Raw genomic sequence first — 6,927 nt, 5'->3', positions numbered from 1 at the left:
CCCTCTCCAACTTTGTAGGAAGTAACTGCCTTATAAATTCACCAATTTTTATGGAGAGATACTTACTTTTGCTAGAATGAGTATTTGAGAAGAGCTGCTTAAAATACAAATTTAAATTTATAAAAAAATCTTTTGAGATGGAGTTTTACAGTTTCCAGTTTGGCAGACACTTAATTCTAATCCAAACAAAGTGTTGTTGGCAGGCTATCAAAACCCAGAAAATTTAAGGTTTTAGGAATGGCTACTTTTCTGGGATTTAATGATCTTTTTCATAACATTTTAGCAGATCAGCTTTTATTTATATTAAGTGTAGGCTTTAATCCAAACTCCATGTAATGAAGCAACAAACAAGGAAAAAAAATAGAATTCAATACAGCCATTCACTTCCTTTAGGTTTGGCTAAATGGGAGGCCAACAGGCCGCTGTTTACATGAGTCCTGCCTGTGTATGGCTGAGTAAATTTGAAGAACACAGGCTCTCATTCTGAAGGAATGACTAAACAGTTTTAGCCACCCCTCATTGCTTAATCCTAACCTGGGACGATAAGAGGACTGAGGATGGGTGAGCTTTAGTACCAGCTTCCCATTATTCCCCCGGAATCTTGATTACGCGTAGCTTCTGCCATGGCTTCTTGCCAATCCCCATCAAGTGATGGAGATCACCTTATCAATTGGCTCCAGGGCCAATTAGTGCTGCTGGCCCCACTCGCCAAGCACAGAACGCTTCAGCTGGGGCTTTGCGGCTGCCTGGCTGCCTTATTAGTTATTTTCCCTTTGCTTCCTAGACTACTAGTCTCTACGAGGGGATGTTTTCAACCTTTTTAAAAATCTCCTCCATTTTCCCCCGGTACTTAGTCCAAGGAAAGTCCTTCCTCCGTCCCACCTGGGTGCCTCCTTCCTGGGTGCCTTACAAGGGAGAGGACAGCTGATGCGTCCCGTCTCTAACCTGGACCCTTCCAGCAGCGTCTCTCACTCGGCCCTCCTACTGAAGCCCCCGCATATATCATGTGCACTTCCACACCCGAGTGAAGTTCATTCCCCTCATCCTCTCTGCATTTCCAAATTCCTCCCAACTGTGTGAATGGTCTATAGTTGCCGTAACAAATTACTACAAACTTCGTGGTTTCAAACAACACACCTTTATTCTCTCCCAGTTCCGTAGGTCAGAAGTCCGACGTGGGTCTCCCCAGAATAAAACCAAAGTGTCAGCTGACAAAGCTCCTTTCTGGAGGTTCTTGGGGAGAATTTGTTTCCTGCTCTTTCTGGTTGTTGGCAGAATTCAATTTCTCGCGGTTGCAGGACTGAGGTGCATGTTTCCTTGCTGGCTGTAAACTGGGGATGGTTCCCAGTGTTCAGAGGCCATTCCGTTCCTTGGCTGGTGGCCTCCTTCCTCCGTCTTCAAAGCCAGCAGAGGCAGGTGAGTTCTCATCGTTTTGCTCACCACTACACCGACTTAAAATACATATGCTTTTTCCTATTAAAATAATTATAATAAATATTCATTGTAAAAAATATATTCGTAGAATAATTAATTGAGGCATCTTGGCTAACAACTATGTGTATATTCATGCATTTATGTATTTTTTTATTAACAGAATAGCTTCACTATATATACTCATTTGTAAAGCTTTTTTCCCACTTTGTGATATATTGAAAATATTTTTCCATGCTGTTAAAAATTTCTTTACATTATTTTTAGAGGTGTATAGTATGCTATTTACAAAGTACCATAATTTGATTACTAATCTCCTTTTGTGGCTTCCATCATTATTTGTTCCTATAAAAAAATACCCACGTAAGTCCCCCTTCCTCTAAGCCACCTTCCCTGTCTCTTTGGTTTACAGGGAACGTTTTTTTTAGTTTGAACTTTAAGGTGCTTAATATTTGACACTCAAAGAGTTCCTTATTTTGTTATTTGATTTTCTATTTTTGCATGTTGTGTCTCTCATGGACCCATTCATTCATTCATTTGTTCGTTCATTATCCGAATATTGTTTAAGGCATTCTACTGATCCTTAACCAGCTGGGCTGATATTTTCTGCCTCCTCCCTCTAGCCCTGTGTCTATAATCTTGCAGTGATAAATCTGATATCTAATAATAATTAAAGAGGCGCTGAATAAACAAATGGCATTGCGCCTTCTTCACCTTAGTTTTCATCAGCTCTAGCCGTCACTTTGCTCCAGTTCCCTGAGGAAGACATGTCCTCACTCCTGTCCTCTACCTGTGCTTGGCAAAGACATTAATAATCTTTCAGCTATATTTCTAAACAAACACAGAATTACAGGAACCAGAACATTCAAATGGTTTATCCAGGGTCAGGGGCTCAGTTCACAGGAATGAGATTTTAGAACTCTGCACTTTAATATTTATATGATCTGCAAGAGAAAATTGGAAGTGCTTTTACTTTACGAATTTTAAAATCTCCCTTGAGAACCCAAGAGTTGCCAAAATTGGTCTGAAGTTTTTGACCGCCTGATAATAAATCCAACAAAATGTATCTGTGCCAAACAAAATACTAGAAGTTATGTGGAAATGCAAATATGGGAAACCCGGGATGTCAAGAGCCGAACATGCGGGGAGAGAATGAATGATAGAGAAATTCCTATCATTAAGCCTTCTAGCTTTTAGAGGCATAATTTAAAAAGTTTCTCTGGTCTCTCCATGCAAAGATGAAAAAGCTACTTAAATTGCTATGGCCCAAAGTGACCCTTGTGATTACTGATTTGGGGCCTCAAATCCCACTCTGTCTCACACTGTTTTTGTTTTTTCCTCTGGAATTTAAAAACTTTGAGATTTGACAGTTTACAGCAATGATATATAAACTGGTAATGGCCATTAGGAAGATCTTTTCCCAATGTAGCTGATTAATATATTAACATCTTTTCTCTCTCTCTGTCTTTCCATTCTTCTCCTTCCCATTTTCCTGCTTACTGTTTTTATTTTGACAGTGTAGTGGCAGTAATTCATAGAGGGATGAACTTTTCTTTTTCTTTCTTTCTTTTTTTTGTTTTTCTAAGGCTCTCTCCTTTCAATAAAGTTTGCGTCTTGACTAGCAGAGTATATCGGTGATTGCTTATTTGCAATAACTGCTCCAAATTGAAAAGGGAACCTCAGTTTTTGGTGGCAATTTAGGGATTGGTCGGAAACTGATACACATGGAAAATTCTGAGCTAAGGAATTCAGAGATAGTGGTCTGAACTATCCATGCTATTGTCATGGTGACTTTTTTTGAGGTAAAAATAACCTGTGTAACCCCTTCACTATAGCGGGTAATATTTGTAATGGCTTGTGGTGTAGAGCCCATGCGCAGAGAGAAATTCTTCCTATCCGTAGGCTCTGTTCGAGGTGCTTGGGAGAATTAGGAAACAGGAGTGAACAAAACAGACCGAAAATTTCCTGTTCTGTGGTTGAGGGGAGACAGACAATAAATGATAACATAAAAAGTAAACGATCTCGTGTAATATAATATGTAGTTAGAAAGTAATAATAAGAAGAAAAGAAATAGGGACTCTAGAGCAGGTGAGTGGAGGATTGTTTGCAATTTTAAATAGCACGGGTGGGGCAGGCCTCATTGAAATGGTGACATTTTAGCAAGACTGGAAGGTGGTGAGAGTTTTCCACTTGGGTATCAGGGAGAGGAGGGTTGCAGGAAGAGAACCCAACCAATGCAAAGGCCCAAGAGATGGCAAATTACTTTCCTACCTAATTACCTGTCCACTCAGATGCTGTCTCCTGTGGGCACTGGAGAGTTGCCTCTCCGATCTCTGTCTCTTGTACTTCCCAAAGCCCATTTAGTCTTTCTGTCCCGAGACCTTAATTCCAGGGCTCAAGTTCACCATCAATAAATCCATTCTCATTTCCCCCTTGATGAATATGGGGGTAGAGGGGGTAACCATTCAGGTCCTTTTGAGTTAAATATCTTTGAGACAGACAGCCCTTTCTCTTGCCAATACAGACCAACTCTTATATTAAAACTCTGGTTCATGATCATAGTAACTGAACCTTAGCAAGACAGATAAGATTGTGGACTCTTTTTTTTTTTTTTTTACCTAATTGGTAAGTCCCCTTCCATTAGGAAGAAGATGGGTAAACACCCACAGAAAAGGGAAAGGGAAGGAGAACACCCTATCCAGACACAGAATTCTGGAAATTTATAGGGATTCCCATTGTTGACCTACTCCAGGCTATCTGTTCCTTCTAGGATTGGCTTCTATCATAAACTATGCTTTTACTAATCCTGGCTCTTGGATTTTTATGGCCTTGTGATCAGTTTCAAATTGGCCAGTCTAGCTCTCACTCATCCTTTCACTAATAGCATGATTTTAGTTGGGATGAAAAGGGGGTTCCTAAGGCTGGAAAGCCCAGAGACCGAGGCAGCCCTGATGTTGAGAGTAACAAATACGTCGACCTGAGTTACCTGGAGAAGAAGGAGCCCAGACCCTTCCCCTGGGCCAGGGGAGCTGAGGACGGAAACTAGTACCAGGAAAGAAAAAGCCCAAATTTATATGAAAAGACAGAAGCAGCTCCTTTATTATAGCCCAACCGTTATGACAAATGAAGACACATCCAAGAACAGATAATGAAAAATTTTGAATTATTGCCATTGTTTCTCATATCCCTGAGACTCTTGAATTAATATAGCAAACCAGTCTGAAGATAAAAAGCCAGAAGCTTTATCAAATACATTATGTCTGGCAGAATGTCTACACTGAACTAACTCAAAGTCCTAGTGGTAGTTTGGGTTTTGTATAAGAAGTGGCATGGATTTTTCTCGGAGGTATTGCTTTACTTCTCTCTTCATTTGAAGCCAAAGTGTTTGACTAGGATGGTTTCTATACTTCTCCTATTGGATCGACATATTTATTTCTTTTTTATTTCTGATTTAGCTTTATTTACTTTCTGGAGGAAGCTGGACGTTCTTTTCCATAGGATAAGAATACTTATCCATGGGGGAAAATGAATTTAAGGCCAATCCTTCAGTAAGAATTTGCGTAGAAAGTAGCATTAAGTATTAATCTATGAAAAAGCTAAACTTGTGCAAGAGTTAGACATTATGTAGCTTATAAGTATATGCAGTAGATAAAGAAATGCTTTAATTTATATTTAAATTGTTTTAAAGGCCAGCTTTAATTCTAGATTCATTCTGTTCTTTCATTACTCTACAAATGAGAATGGCATTTTCTTTCCCATCTGACTCCCATTATACACGCAAATCACCACAATAATATGAATAGCTATTTACATATTTGGCGTGACAACAAAATATTAATATTGTTCAAAATATGGAATTATACATTTGCTGGAGGATTTAGGATTTTAACCTAATAGACAAGAAAGTGTTTCTTGAATTTGAAGAAATTTTCCTTCTAGCTATGTTTTTTTTTATATTGAAACATGGAAGATATAACTTACTATTTCTGCATTTTTATATATTCAAATTTGTATCATATTCATGTTTATATTTTTATATAAAGATAGTAAAATATAATTTGGTTATAATTATCTAATTTCTGACTGCCATTGATTGCTCCTTATAGGAAAGCTATTTATTAACAAAAATAAAAACATACATCAAAAACGTGTAATCACTTTATGTCTTAAAGATAAAGTTAAGGTTATGGCAGAGTTTTCCGAGACTACTGAGTGGAATAGAGAAAAATAAAAAGGCACGATAACTCTGTTTTAATGAAATTTTCCTTCTTGTACCTAGTATTATGGTTATCCAACAGGTCAATTCAACAAACATGGAGGCTTGTGGTTCTTAAATATAGAAATTGTTCCATTGCTAATTTCCCCAAAGAGACTTCTGCAGTAAAAGTGGTGAAATGTACATTAAAAATAATACATAAAATAGGTCTAACCTTTGCTAAGTCCTCTCACGCAATGGCAAACCTGAAGATCCTTAGTCCCTATTGCTGTACTATTGAACTTGCAAAACGAACCAAACTCAAAATCTTATTACAGTGAAATGAAATTGTAATCTGAAAACGACAATCTATTTTTTCCCTTTTTCCTTTCCTTTTCCACACTTAGCCTGAAATGCCCTTTTTGCCGGTAGTCTTCAATCTAAAAGCACAGCATCATACCTTTAATTGTAATAGTCACTGTTTCTCTCATAATCTCATATGGAAATAATAATCTGTTCATTTTTAAAGCCCAAAATATGATGTGATTAAGTTAGAAACTCACTGGTATCATCGAGATTTAAATATAGCCTTGAAAGAATTGAAACGTACCTTCGGGGGGGTTTTGAGGTTATGCCACAGTCTTTCCACAAACAGCTAAATAAGCCCTGAATGAATTTGACTTCTTTCAGCGCTCATGCGTTTATAAATAAATTGTATCTCCTGTGTACTTGTGTTGTCACTCGTGTCCAGGAGCTACACAGCTCACCGTATAGCAGACATTTGCAAAAGGGGATGTGAAATTTACAGCAAGTTCCAGGAAAAGCAGTTGGCTTTCTTACCTCAAGGCATAAAAAATAGGCCTTTTGCCAGGCTTTTGGACACCTCATTCTTTAATGAGCTAACTTCCCTCCCTTTAGCTCTGTCCTTCCTCCCTCTCCTTTCCTCCCAGGGCCACTCGGAGAGAAGAAAGAACCGTCCCCATGTTCAGTAGTGGGGTGAGCTGGTCATTCACTGGTGGGCCTTAGAACAGCAGAGCTGTCACCTGTGAGCTGTTTAGGTTGTAAACATTATTAAGTGACTTTCCAGAAAGTTATGTAAAGAGTTGCTAATGTTCCCTGAAGATTTCTCTACCATGCCGGCTGCACTGACATTTTTGAAAGAGGCAGGTTGGGACGTGTGTGGACGCTTTCCCTTGCTGTTTATGAGCTGAGCTGCTTGCTGTGAAAAGCTGTCATTTTTCCCCTGGGTGTGTAGAACCAGTTTCTCCGGCATGCCAGGCCATGAAGCTGAGTCTTATCCA

At 38.8% G+C, this 6,927-nt stretch overlaps 1 long non-coding RNA gene across 1 annotated transcript; it reads right to left on the bottom strand.

Annotated features, from left to right (window-relative positions):
* Positions 1 to 1,119: 1,119 nt before the first annotated feature.
* Positions 1,120 to 6,423, bottom strand: LOC138919670 (uncharacterized). Its single transcript, XR_011430095.1, has 2 exons — positions 6,237 to 6,423; positions 1,120 to 1,473 (listed from the first exon to the last, which is right to left on the bottom strand). It is a non-coding gene; the product is annotated as an uncharacterized lncRNA (long non-coding RNA).
* Positions 6,424 to 6,927: the final 504 nt, after the last annotated feature.

This window comes from Equus caballus, chromosome 20, assembly GCF_041296265.1.
Source record: "Equus caballus isolate H_3958 breed thoroughbred chromosome 20, TB-T2T, whole genome shotgun sequence".
In the NCBI taxonomy this organism is placed as follows: domain Eukaryota; kingdom Metazoa; phylum Chordata; class Mammalia; order Perissodactyla; family Equidae; genus Equus; species Equus caballus.
The sequence above is the reverse complement of the archived record's forward strand: the minus strand, read 5'-3'. Positions and strand labels throughout refer to the sequence as shown.